The following is a 15,855-nucleotide window of genomic DNA, read 5'->3' as shown; positions in this document are numbered from 1 at the left end:
GTGTATCCATGACTAAGAAACTCTTCAAACTAAGAAACTTTGCAAATCGAATTCAAATTTGAGAATTTGAGAAATGATAATGAAAGAGGAATTGAAGAGGCTATTTAATGGTAGTTTCATTAAATTTTTTAGCATTTGCGATCTTTCATATCTTATTCTTTTCGTATTCTTATTAATTTACAGGTGTCTGAAATGTACTTTCATTAATATCTGACAGTCGCACTTCCTTCCAAGGTGGTTGTAAATGGAATATAATAATTGTAACTATCAAGTCACATTTATGATTTTAATCTTGATGTGATGTTCACTACATTCTAGTTAATCGTTTATGTGCAAAACCTTCCACGTGTCTCCATTCCAGAGAATTTCATGTGACTCTAGGTCTTTTCAAGCAATTGGCCCCAAAATGCAACTTCTATCATTGATCTCTAATTAATCAATGGTTGATAAAACTATTATATTAATGATACAAAAGTGATGGTATCCAACTTGGTAATGGTGAGACTAAAATAACGATATTATTAATAAAAGACCTAAGACAGTACACAAGTTGAAGTGACTACTTAGTAGTCAGTACAATCACTAGCCAATATACGTGCAAATTCTCTTTCAGATTAACTAATTTTTCAGTTTACCACTAAAGATTAGCCAAGACCATTATTATTCATTTTCCTACAAAATAATTAATTTGCCTCTGACAATATTAATTCATTTTTGGCAAGGGTAAAAATAGCCATCATTTATTTATCTATCATCAAGAAAAAAAATTGCCACATTTAAAATGATTTTTGCTAGGGCAAGAAAAAAATTGCAAACATACAATATTTTATTTCCCTACATGGAACAAAAAAAATTCCCTTGACATTAAAAAAATTCAGCCCAGAAAATGTTGGATTTGCCAACATTTTAGGCATTTTTTTCAGGAGGGATTTCTTAAAGTTATCCCTGCTTAGGTACCTCCTTTCTATAAATCTTGATCTTTAGCTTTAAGTCCCTTTAAACTTTTCCTTATAAGCACCATGGGCTCTGATACCAATTATTAGAATGATTTTAGAATAATTAAGAGGGGGGGAGATAAATCATTTGTCTTTTGGTCCAAATGTTCCAATTAAACTTTTAACTACTTTCAACAACTTGGATTTATTCATTAGTCCACTTGGTCTCCTTAACAACTTATCAGTAACATAAACTTTTAGTTCATTGTCTCAATAGTAACCTACTTACAAAATGTAAACACTAAATAGTAAAACATCTCAAGCACCACTCACACAAGTATGACACCAAGATTTAATGTGGAAGCCCAATTTGGAAAAAACCACCAGTAACATACTACCAAATCTTTACTCTTCTAAAGTGAGCTCTATTAGGAGCCAACTATGTTAAAGGTTACGATACGCATTGTTAGGTGTAACCCTATTAAAGGATTTAATCACCCTATTAGGAGTGGCCTTGTTAGAGGACTTAAGAATATCCTATTAGAATGTCACCTTGATTAAAGGATTTACAAATGACTGTTAGGTCAACCTTGATTAAAGGATTTAGCTTATATAATGGTTAAAAAGTAATAGTAGGTTGATCTGATAAATATAACTCTCTTTGCAAATACAAATCACAATGTAGCTCATCTGTTAATTCATTGATTGAACTCAATTCATGTCTCCATCATTGTCTTTGATCTTCTTGGAAAATCCTTCAAGAAGAAACTCTTCACCTCAACTTTTCTCTACACTTCACAACCTTCTGCTCAAGTTCATTAATAAATAAAATTAGCAACTACTCGAACCTCTCTAGCTTATCCTTATGCCTCCTTAAATAGGTAACCTTGATCTTTTACTGCTTAAACATCAACATTGATCTTATGGTTAGGTAAGATTTATTGAATCCTTCCATTATTTTGTTTCTTCCTTCTCCTTCTAGATACTTCTCAAAACTTCTCTTTGAATCCATGTCTTTAAATTCTCAAACACAATTTCTCAAACATTAAATGCTCCATCTCATCAATACTTACCCTTCATGCACTTTGACCAATCCAAAAATTCAACTATGTCAGGTGGGAATCTCAATTCCTTGTAAAACTATCAAATACTGACAATCGGTCAATACTGTGTTCCTTGGCCTCGGTCATCACTAGATAACTTGGTCAATGCTAACTTTTTTGGCTTCATTATCTTTTCTTAGTCTAGCTTTTTTGATACTCAATCTTTACTTATGCTCGATTAACACTATATTTGCTCATCGTTTACTATTCACTTGGTTGACACAAGCACAGCTTGACTTCAACTATAAGTTCCTTAATGTTCTACTCTTTTGTTTGGTTAAGCCTATGCATTTGGTCCTTTCAACATCAATTATCTTCTCCACTTAGTGTAATGATTAAACAACACATTATCTTATCAAAATCAAATCAATCAAATGTCCATCTTAGTTCCACATAACTCAACATTTTCACTAGGTCTTTATGTTATCTCTTATTTTCAAATCTTCTTCATCAATCAAATGATATGGCACTTTACTTAGGTACCAATTGTTTCACTAGTAAAGTTTGACACCAATGACAACATAACAATTTTTCTAATTGTAGCTTCCGACATTTATTTCATGGTAAAACTTTAGACAAGGAATAAGTTCTCATTCCAAGCTCTCCAAATCTGATTGACTAAAACCTAACTACATTCAAGAAGAGTGTAATTTAATAGCTTGAGGAATTAGTATGGGATCCACAAATGAAGATATTCATATTCTCACCATTGATTTGAAAAGGAAAAAGGACAAGTACTCAAATAGTGTAAAGTCATTCAAGAAAAAAAATACTACTCTGAGGTACAATGTTATAGATACGACAACTATGGGCACACTGCAGCAAATTGTCCGGACAGACTTAAACATCTAGCTTCCTTTGCTGAAGTCGGTAATTCAAGCTAGGATTCAGAGAAATTTTTATTCTAAATAACTTCAAAATATCCATAATATTTTTGAAATATTGGATTAAGAGGGAGTTCGTTGTTCTTTACCACCCTCACCAAACCTCTTGCAAAACAAAGATGAAACACTTCTAAGGTAAACTTGATATAATTGTATTGATTGAGAAAGAGTCTCAGGTTATTTATTTATTGTACCAATGAAAATATTTATATTATTTCATGACTTTTAGATCATGAGAAGGTCGTGGCTTTCAAATTATTATCACTTGTATTTATAAAAGTTATTGGAAGGTGGTGATCTTTCGATAACTTAATCTTTTATTGTGATGGACATCTTATGATGCCTAAGTAGATCGTGATATATGATATCTTGCATGATGGGTTAAGTTCCTTAAACAGGTCATGGCCTTCTATTGTGATGGACATCTTATGATGTATAAGCATCTCATGATAGATGATAACTTTCCTGGTGGATTAAGTTCCTTGAACAGACCATGGCCTTCTATTATGATGGACATCTTCTAATGTCTAAGAAAACATGATAGATGATAACTTGCATGGTGGATTAAGTTCCTTAAATAGGCCATGGCCTTCTATTGTTATGGACATCCTATGATGTCAAAGACATATCATGATAGATTTTATCTTTCATGGTGGATTAAGTTCCATAAAAATACCCGGAATGTTTCTATGGTAAGTATTATTGAGGATACATTACCCATGGATATTTTTTGAGTACTTGTTACATATCAAAATTGGTGTATATCTCATGATCAAAGATATTCTTAAACATTGTCATTTATGATATTATGTTGAAGTAATATTTATTTATCCTTCTAAACTAAGAGAGAGTGTTAATGTTATAGTTTAGTTAGATAAAATCTCGCTAATATATATATATATATATATATATATATATGATTGTAAATTCATTTATAAATACATTTAATAAACTAATTGCATAGTACCATTGGGTGGATATCTTGCAACTGATAGTTTTGGGTAAAAGTTCAATCCTAAAATAGGATGATCAGCCACAACATGTGAGATAGAGTCTCTCTTATCTTAAAGGGAAGGCTCCCCCTTCTCATCATTCCTTGGATCAAGTAAACTAGAAGTCAAGAGATTTTGTAGAGGGGTGTAACCAATATTCTTTCCTCTTATTTTTTAGGAAGGAATTCACTTACCCATGAAGCGAGTAATGGGTAGGGTGAAATCTCTAATTACACTTCTATCTAAAGTTGAAAATGATGATACTGATAAACCAACACTAACTCAAAGGCTAGCTGAAAGTGTATCAATTTGGCTCTAAGTCCAGTCATACTTCTATATGAAAAAGATTTACTAATAGGGCACAAAGACTTCTAAAAATATAGATATCTTAACAATTTTGTGAATAAAGAAGGAAATACAAGCTACAAACAAAGCTTCTAACTATATATTTTCATAATTGCTCCTAGTCAAAGCTCCGGCTTCAATTGCTTCTTAACCTTTTTTATACCCAATTATCAAGAACACAAAATAACATGAATAAAAGATAATGTATTTTAATTATAAACAAAGCTTATAATTCACGCAATGTAACAATCTCACTCAATCAAAGTTAAGTCTCAATTGCTCCTTTGTATTCACTTTTCTCTCAAAATAGTGCTACACAAACAAAGTTATGCTGGCATAATTTCTCCAAAGCTCTCTTGCATACAATAAAAGATAAAAAGATCATTTTACAATGAGGTGAGCACTCCTTTATATAGGCATAGGTGTTGAGAAAAGTATGGAGGAAAAAGTGGGAGCAATTGAACCAACTTTGACCTAGTCTAACTAGAAGATAAATTATTGGGTTACATGCAATTGCACAGTTAACTTGCATTACATTTTTTCATGCACATGTAATTAGATCTTTTAATGCAATGCATCCTCTTAGATCTAGAAAAAGAAATAAAAACAAAAGTAACAACCTTAAAGATTTTTCTTTAGTGCCTTGAACTTGATGATGACATCACATACTGTAGAAAGATCAACAATCTCCATTGTCTTCGATATGGCCTCTATCTTTATTGCATCTGCATATGTTGATTGTACAACTTTGGAATATGTCACCAAAGAATCTAGCAAGTTCTTTGTCAAGGATTTATATAGGACAAACTTGTTCATCATGTGAGAACCAAAAATTTTAGAATCTAAATCAGCATTGATCATGATTGTATAATTCTAAACTTTCCCTTTCAACTGCAATTAGATTACCACATTCATCAAGAACCTGACATCCCATTTGTCTCAAATCACAAGTAACACCTATTTCTATTGTTTGGGAATCTCCAATAGCTACCTGCAACTTTGTAATCATCTTCCTCAATGTTTCCTCTTTGTAGCCCACACATCCTTAAATTTGAAGAATATTTCACATGACAGAAGAATGTCGCATGAGACCAAGGCATCTAGATTAAATTTTTCAATCTCATCCCAGTCATTGAGAATATCCTTCACATCCTATGTGTCTCGAGCCAAAAGAAGAAATCAAGTTTTCCTCCATTTCATCCATCTCTTTGACACACCTAAGAACTACAATTGTTTTTGTAATGGCTCAAACTCCTTTAGAGATGATTTCTCCTATCCAAGACTTGGTAGCTTCAATCATCTTTCTTTCCTTGGATGTTTGAGACATAATAATAACACTTTGAGAAGATTATTTCTGAATGACTTCATTTAGGAGAGAAACCTCTTGTTTGAGTTGATTCTTATTTTCCCATAATTCGTGATTTTTTTTATACATTATCCTCTACATCTTGAGCATCTTGTAAACAACTCAAATGTGATTGTTTTCCAATTTTAACCTTAGTGAATTTGTGATTAGAATGAGTAAGTCCTTCAACAAGTTTTTCCACTAATGGATCAGCAACTTCTACAAACTTGGTTTTATCTGAATCAACTAAGATCCTTGAAACAATCTTATCTTTCAAAGATTTGGACTTAGTTTTCATGACAAAGAGATTATCTAGAGGTACAACCACATTTCTTCTCTTCGTTGTGATCCTTCTCAACCATGCAGGCAAGCCGAAACTTTCATCTATGGAAGCAGGTACAGTGGAGACCATTGGTATTGATCTAGATTATCTCTCTGGCATGATTAAATAAGATTCAGTCTACATAGCTGAATTCATAGGGCATGATGAGAAGATTGTGTCATGAAGAGCTCAAAGCCTATCAAAGATGTATCAAGTTGAGAAACTTGACCCTTTGTACGAGTTGGAAAATACTCAAACACATTTCTCAAGTGTTCATATTGTTCATTTGCTAGAATGAGAGGGGCAACTAAAGAAATAGGAAAAGCCAATGTATTGACTTTTGAAATTGGAATAGAAGGTGTGAAAGCAGTGGAAATTGAATCCACATCATCATCTATCTCATCCAGAAAAGGTACTTCATGGATGGATGGTGCATGAGTTTGTGCAGGCCTTAGGGGTGATATGATCATGACTTCCCCTTCTTCCTCCTCATCTTCTTCATTCAATTTTGTCTCTAATTCTTCCTCTGATTCCTCTGACTCTTCTTCCGATTCCAGAACTACTTTGGGAACCTAGGATGATTTAGATCCCTTTCTGCCCTTCAATTTGAATTTAAGGGACTTCATCGCATCAAAAAAAGAAGCTCCATCTTTTCCTACAATTTCTAGTTGTGACTTCCTTCTAGGAGGGCCAAAGCTTCCACAATCCAAGCCTAATTTAGAATAAACCCTTTTTAGGCCTTTAATTTTTAGCCACTTGTTGGTGTTGGTGAAAATGGATTGAAATCTATCCAAAATAGATGTACCTTCTTTATGCTGCCATTGAATGGGAAAGGTTACCTTTTATCAAAAGTAGACTAGTGAAATTTTGGATTAAGAACATTGCCATCATCTTTGATTTAGAAATTTGAAGGTATCTCAAGCATGTTAAGATCGATGATTTGTTGCAAAGTTAATATGTAGTAATCCATCTTCATTATATCCAAATCTGTCTTCACATCAATCCAAACATCCTTGATGTGATGAATGGTAATGAAAGCCCTCTTGATTTGAGAATTTGTTTCTTGGTAATCAAAGTCAAATCTGGCTTTCAACTTCTTCAAAGTGATTAACTGCAATTTTGCTTCCATATTTTTTTCTTTGTGTACAGAATTGATTGAATAATTACTAATCACCAAGGGTTTGGTAGAAGAAATACCAAAACCAGGACTATGCAAAGTATGTTGATTAGACTATACTTCCATGAGTTGTCTTGCTAACTCTATCAAAATGATTTTATCAGTAGCATACCTGGGTAAGGTATATGGCTCACTTCTAAAGTATACAACTCAAAAATATTTAAATTTTACAAACTAGATAAAGATACAACCATATTAATTTATCTTTTTCCGAGCTTCATTAGATACTCTTTTGATGGATAATTGTCTATCAAACAAGCACCAAAAATGCCCAAAGAAAGCATCTTAGACTCTTCTATAATACAATTTATTGTTAGCCAAAGTGATCTGATCATAGTAATACCAAACTAGAATCTGAAGATGATCTCCTTTAGTTGAGAGACCAAAGAAAGATCCCATGGTAGCAGCATTGTAGTCAAGGTAGGAGTTCATGTAAAAAGGCACCAAAGTCCCAACTATTGGCAAAGTGCAGTCCTAATAAACTCTCCCCCAAAAGATGTGTTCTTTATTTTCTATGATTTGGAAGATGAATTTGTACATCCATGGTTCAAAATCAATGAAATCTTTAAGACCACAAACCCTTTTGAGAAGAATGATAAGGTCTTTGTACTCTTTCTTGAAGTTAGACTTGTGAATGGTCTTTGGCCATCTTGAGAAGTTGTTCCTTTTATTATTCAACCGTTATTGATTTATGTACTTCTAATAATATTTTTTTTTTCTCATTCCAAATTTTCAAATATGATTCTTTAGTTAGATCTACACAATCTGCATTATGTGGTACCTTGAATGTAAGGAAACATGAAACAAAGAATATAATTGTTTTCACATAACCCATAGTAAATATGAAATAAATATGCAATTGAAATCCATATGCACGAGAATTGACAAAACATACCAACAAAATTGTGACACAAGATATACCCTGGGAAACCCTCAATGAAGGAAAAAACTCAACCTCCAAAAATATCCATCACCATATATTATTCAACAAAAAATACCATTGCTATACAACCATGGAAGCCTTCAAAGCCATAGCCACCATCGAGCAATCTATGTGAACAAGGCTGAATTCACACATCCCATGTCATGATTCTAACCTTCATAAATGCTCCCTCGGATAACCTATCAAGCCTTGTCTCACTTGACTCTTTCCTTTTTGTCTTCTATCTTCTCACTTCTCACTTGCAACAACTAACCTTGTGGTTGCTTATATAGTACAGTAAGTCCCACAAAACCACCAGGTGATATTACATAAACCATATGCTAAAACCATGTGCTAATTTACCCACTGACCCCACATTTAATATTGAGAATTTAATTCTTTTCCCTAATATTAAATAATTACATCAAATATTGTCACAATGTTACAATACAACTCATCAAGTACATCTCGTGGGAATCTTTACATGTTGCATGTCCATCTAGGTGCTCCTAGATACAACAATACATAATAAAATAAAATAATATAATATAACAATATCATGCAATGTGTGCAACACCCATTATCTCAACAATCTCCCACTTGTTGTATACATTACATAGGGTCAATCTGTAGCCACATAAATGAACAAAGGAACAATCCCTCCTAGCACACCCACCATCATAGATCAAAGTACACGAAGTGCTCCATCCTGGTATCCAACATCTCAAACATGAATGATCTCACCTCCTATTATATCACTACCACTGAACATACATAGAAGCCATCCAAAGAGAAAGACACCCAACCTTTTGCATTAGAAGATCATAAAATCCTATACCAACTAAAATGCCAAGCACAAAAACATGATCCAAAGGTAATCACATGTATCCATAGTTGTCAAACTATCCATAGCTGAAATAGCACCCACAGCAAGTGTCAAACCCATCCAACTATCCATACCTCCAAAGGTATACTAAATGAATCTCACAGCATCAACATATCCAATTTGTAACCTACAACCACAAGCCTCAAGAGCAATACCTACCACATATATACCAAGAAGCTCCCACTACAAAAGATAATGTCAAATCTATAACCAATTCACTCACAACTTCTCAAAGAAGTGAATATATGTAGTCTCAAGGACATCCACAATACATAAACCAATAACCTACAAGAATAACTCTCATAACAAGTCTCCAACAGTCTCCCAAGCTCTCCACAACCAACAGAATAAATAGATAAAGGAATAATTACATCATCTCTCACATGACATACATGAACACAAACCTGTGATCATAGTCTCTAACCAATCTCAAATCCAATGTAAGGAAAATTGAACATCTAGGAAGATAACCAAGACCAAAGAGAAATCATGCAAATCATAACCTGTATCATGTCCTTCTATACACACCTCTAGATGTAAACTCTACAAGTATGATCTCCTCCATAAAACCCCAACCAAGAAGCCTCAACAACACCCAAACCATACCATATAACTAATCATGGATGTAAGCCTCTCACAAGATGAATCATTCCTAAACCAAGGAATATGGCCAATATAAAACCATCTCTCAAATGAACCCTCTAGAATTAACTCATGTACCATAGCTCAAGATCCATATCCATGAAAGACAAGCATAAATATAATGCAGCTGAGATAAACAATGGGCTATACCTCTCAAGTAAAAAATTGTTGAGTAGACCAAGAGTGAGAAATGAGAATGCTCATAAGATATCCAAGTCTCCAACCAAGACTCATATAAGAACAATCTCCTCTCAAGTCCATATCAGGTGAATGCCCCTTGGATTCTCCTACTAGAACCATCAACCATCCCAACAAATATTTCTCTAATCCAAGGAAATCAGCATCACCATCATCTTTAAGTATCCATGAGCAGTTGTACCCAATCAATCCATGCCAACTCCAAGTGCAACATAGAAATATTATGAAGCATCCAACTTATGATCAATGTACTCAATACCAAGAAACTAAACCAAGATCAATGTCAAAGTTTCAACCATGGCCTCAGGAACATAAACATGACAACATGATCTAACCATCTCAACTAAAGAGATAGCATGCTCCATATGAACATACTATAACATGTTACAACTCTAAATGTGTATCAAAACTATACCATGACATAAAAAATGAAAACATCCTAATACCAAGGATAACATGTCAAATGAAAGCATAAACCACACATTTACTAAGAACCTTGTGAGTCCTTAAGATGCAACCATTGCCACACATCATGAAGAAAACCATCTCCACATACTATGAAGAACCATCCCCACACAGTATGAAGATAACCAAGAACCCCATGAGTCTTCAAGATCTAACCATCTTAACACACCATGAAGATAACAAGTGCACCAAGCAAATGTCAAAGATGCTTCTGCAACAATAGGATCTAAGATAAATCTTCATCATTTGCAAACACTCAATAAATATATTAATACCAAATAACTCCCACTCAACCATGGTACCAAGTCACCTATGGCATCATAAAATCCATCTCCTACATGAAGATCCTCCAAGTCTATACTCACAACCAAAGTTTCAATACTAAGTGAAACCAAGATCACCAAATTAAGAAGATATAAACTAAACCAAGAACTAATACTGCACTATCACAAGCTCCCACTAAATCATGTATCCAAGTTATCCATGACATCATGATAAAAAACTATCCTCTAACCACAAGAATCAACAAAGGCATCAAACCATCAAAGAAATCAAAGTGCACATCATGATCTCCTCAAAAGAAACCAAATAACCATGATCCTCAACCAAGAAGATATACCACCATAACCAAATCAGAAGTCTAAACCAATGAACATCAAAGATGTATCTATATATCCAATTATGTCATGCCAAAATCCATGCCACCATGATCACATCCCTAAACCAAGCATCTGACTCTCAAAGCCCAACCTGTTAGCATGAAATAGTCAACCACAATTCTCCAACATGGTTGTACCTAATAACAACATATCTTCCCTTCTCTATTAAGAAAAATCAACAAACCATGTGACTTAGGGCATAGACAACCCAAATCCAAGCCACCAATCTGAATATGCATCAATAATGAAAGATCAATGCACAAAGACAACCCATAACCAAGCTAGAAATGCAACTTGTAAGTACAGATCGCTTACAACATTACATAATTTGTAGACCTAACAAGTCATTATCCATATCCAAATCGAATACTGATAACCATATCATCATGAGACCAATCTGAAATATGAATTGAGTATATAATGACATCAAAATCCAAATCTCCAAACATACAATGTCATAAACTCACAATGCTACCATAGTCAATATATATCATAAATTGTTCAGATTAATATATCACCAAATAAACCATACCAACCCTGCACCAAATTTGAACCAATGTGTAAATCTTTTCAAAAGTTTTCCATTGACTACTTGAAGTCCAAAATCCGACTATGTATGCCCAAGTTATGCCCTCATTTGTGCTCAAAATAAACAACATTTGACTTTTGAGCTCTTAAAACCTAACAAAATGTCAAAAATCACAAAACCAAATCTACGCCAAGTTGTAGTTCTTTGAATTAGCTTTCCAACACCTATAAAAACTCTGAAATCTGATATCCTAGGAGAAATTTATGGCCATTTTACTCAGACAGTCTTTTTACTATTTTCATTGCGATTTTTTTTTTTTTTGTGACGAAAAATTCCAACAGGATTAAATTTGAAAACTCTTTCATTTTCTTTGAACATGGCCAAACTAGAGCATATTATATATCAAAATTTATGGAAACATTGACACGGATGCAAGGGTGAGGTCTATTTTTACCCAAGAGGTCAATTTTTGCAAGCTCCCCCCTAAAACCCTCATTTAAATGAAACATCCAAAAAAAAAACCTTTTGTCCAACAATTCCATATGCCCAAAATCTATTAATATCCCATCATAACAACAAACCGAAAACCCTTAAATCTACAATAAACTACTCATATATCTTGCCTTCTATTTTAACCTCTCATGGATTCCCATGGATCTAATCTAGGGTTACATTAATAAAACCATAGCTCTGGTACCACCTGTAAGGAAACTTGCAACAAAGAATATAACCATTTTCACATAACCCATAATAGATTTGAAATAAATATGCAATTGAAATCCACATGCAAGAGAATTAACTATATACCCACAAAATTGTAACATGAGATAATAACCTGGGAAACCCTCATTGAGGGAAAAAAACTTAGCCTCCAAAAGCATCCATCACTATGTATTATTCAATGAAAATGTCATTGCAATACAACCATGGAAGCCTTCAAATCCATAGCCACCACCGAGCAATCTATTTAAACAAGCATGAATCTGCACATCCCATGCTATGCTTCTAACCTCCACAAATACTCCCTTGGCTAACCTGTCAAGCCTTGTCCTGCTCAACTCTTTCCTTTTTGTCTTCTATCTTCTCACTTCTCACTTGCAACAACTACCTTTGTGGTTTCTTATATAGTAGCAAGTCCTACAAAACCACCAAGTGGTATTACATAAATCATGTGCTACCTAACTGACCCCACATTTAATATTGAAAATTTAATTTTTTTTCCCCAATATTAAATAATTACATCACAAATTATCACAATGTTATAATACAACTCATCAAGTATATCCCATGGGAATCTTTACATGTTGCACGTCCATCTAGGTGTTCCTAGATACAACATTACATAATAAAATAAAATAATACAATATAACAATATTATGCAATGTGTGCAACACCCATTATCTCACCATTGAAGATTTGTTCAATAACCTCTGGATGAAGACTAATGATAACCCTGCCATTAGCATCCTTGATTGTCTTCGATTTCAGGTTAATGTCTTGCATATCCAAGAACGAAATTAGGTTCTATAGCAACCATGGGAAATGCAAATACCAAGTGAATATGACTTCTCTTAACGCACTTCATCTCATGATTAATAGGATTTTCTACTCTTCGCAGCAAATTAGCCATGTCCACATGTTCGATTTTTGTGTGCAACACATTCTCAAGAATGGATATGTCTGATGATGGAGTTGCATGAGCCAATTCTTTGTCAAACTGATATTTCGTCTTGCCTTTGGATTTTGATGGTGAGGGAATCTCTTGTGCTTGTGTTGCAATACAAAAATCTCAAAACATAAACACATCATCAGAGGAAATCGCCATACAAGTTGATTCTCGATCAGCAACAAAGGTTCGAGTATAGATTTGAAACTTTGTAGATCTAATGAAATGATCTCAAAGAGAAATCATTTACATATGTAGTGAATGGAGATGAAATGTGAATGGAAATGGATTGTGAAATGAAGTATACTAGAAATGAAAATGAAAGGACATTGACATGAGTGAAGGTAGAACGCATGCGAATGCGTGCAAATGAAGATTGTTGATTTTCAAAAATGTGACAGGTTTTCAAGATGTTATTGCATGGAAAATGGATTACATGTATGTGCAACATGTAATAAGCGATGAAAAGTGAGATGAGATGTGAATGCGGATGGAGGATGAGCTTTGCATGTAAATGTGGATAACGGATGAGATGTGGAATGTGGAAAGACACAAAAAGTGAAAAAACATGTATTTTCTCATGGAAGGGAGAGTGCATATGGAGAGATGAAAATGGAATGTAACTTGAGGTGAAATGAACTTTATAGTTATCTTGGTGGAAAAGTGAAGTCAGAGTACATGGGAAAACGTGCATATGACATTTTTTCACTTTTCAAAAAGTGATAAGTCAAAAACAGGTTCTAGAGATGCAATTACACGTAAGGCTTTTCATATAATCGTGTCTTGTGAGTGGATACAAAAAGTGAGATGAGTGAAAATGGAAGCGGAAAATGAGATTACATGCATGTACAGAGGATGGATGAGATGAAATACATATAATCGAATTTGACGAATGGGATGCGAAGCATTGTGACATGGAAGATGGAAATGAAAAATGATAACACTTTCACATGAAATGGAAAATGAAGTGAAATGGAACGTGCTCGAGTTCTTGGGAAAGAACTTGCAACTTCTCCAAAGTGGAGAAAATCAGAAAGCAAGTACACAAAACACAAAAACTTCAAAAGAAAAGCATAACTTTGGCAAATGACTCAAACATGTCAACAAGCAAAGCACTTCAATATGCAATTTCAAATTTGAAGTTTGGAGAAAAACCAAAAACATGAAAATGAACCATTTCATCATTTTTAAAAGAAAAATACACTTTCAATGGCATCAATTTCAACAAGTGGAAATCATCAAACAAAAATGTGTATAAAATCAGCAAGATAAGCACAAAAAGAAAATGTCCACTTACATGATGATTAAGTGACAAAAATGATGGAGGAAAAAGCTCCAATATTGAAAATTTCTTCAAGAATCATGGACCCTTTCAAAACTTTCCAAGAAAAATCTGTAGAGGGCAACAAAAGAGGCAGTTTTGTCAAAAACATGCCTTAAAATAGCTCAAGATCCCAACGTTTTTGGCTTTGGCATGCACATTAGACGTTTTTGCAAAAAATGTGACTCTCCAAGGCATGCAACAAAAATGTTTTGGCTTCCAAACACCAAAACATGAGCCAAGATGCAATGAGAACCACTAAAAATGCCAAAACAACTCCTATTGCCAAAACATGAGCCAAAATGATGGATTTTTGGTGATTTCCTCCAAAACGTGCTCTTGAAAGGAGGTAAAAATAACATTTTTTAACAAGAAAACTCAACATTCATTGTTTGAAAACCTATGGATTGGCAAAAACAACCCTATTGGAGAAGATTTCAAGAAAATCCATGAAGGAAATCAATCAAAATCGTCAAAAACGGGTTCTTGAGAGCTCTTTGCATGTGTTTTCTCCAAAATAGGTTTTTGAAGGGCATGAACATGAGTTTTTATGCAAAACACACTCTTTATGGTCAATGCATATTTTTAAAACATGCCATGATGCAAAACGCACCTTTTATGGGTGAAAGTGTGTTTCAAAAACTCACTAAGAACACCTTTTAGTGGTCATTGCATATTTTAAAACATGCCTTCAAATTAAAAACTCACCTTTTGGATGTCTATGCTTATTTTAAGTGAAAACTCAACTTATTGGTGCAATGGCATATTTAAGTTATAAAAGCTCATCTTTTTTATGTCATTGCACATTTTAAGTCAGTCTATATGCAATGGCATCAAAAAGGTCTACCTTTGAGTGACTTTACATTCTAGTTGAATTTTACATGCAATGGCATGAAAAAGGTCCACTTTTGATGACTTTAAGTGATTTGATTAGCACATGTCAATTTAATTTCAACAAAATATTACTTAAATGGGACATAAATTATATTTACATATCATATAAATAATATAACATTTAAATATCATTTATAAGTAATATTTACTAGAGCATTTGATTTAAATGCTAAAAATTAAATTGAACTATATAGTTAATATAGTCACTTAAGTGAAAAAACCAAAAAGTAAACTCAACTTTAAAATATAACATAAAGTGCACTATAGTTACTTTACGTGAATTTAATTGATAAAGTAAGTTAAAACATAATATACAATGAATTTAAGTATATTTTTCAAAAAGTGAATGTCAAATTAAAAATATAACATGATATTTTTAATGTGTTATTGCATCTAAAAGGTCCACTTTTTGGGCACTAAAACGGCAATATCTTTTGAGTAACAACTTCGGTTAAGCTCTAGATTAGATCAAATCTAATAGGAGCAAGACCAAAGGACTAAAAACCAACAAACACACACTCAAAAACAAAGGAAAAGACTATGAAAGCCTCAAAAATCAAGCAAAAGCTC

The sequence above is a fragment of the Cupressus sempervirens genome, chromosome 5 (assembly GCF_028749045.1).
Source record: "Cupressus sempervirens isolate cs-2001-9-10 chromosome 5, ASM2874904v1, whole genome shotgun sequence".
Classification (NCBI taxonomy): Eukaryota; Viridiplantae; Streptophyta; class Pinopsida; order Cupressales; family Cupressaceae; genus Cupressus; species Cupressus sempervirens.
This window is presented reverse-complemented; position numbering follows the sequence as displayed.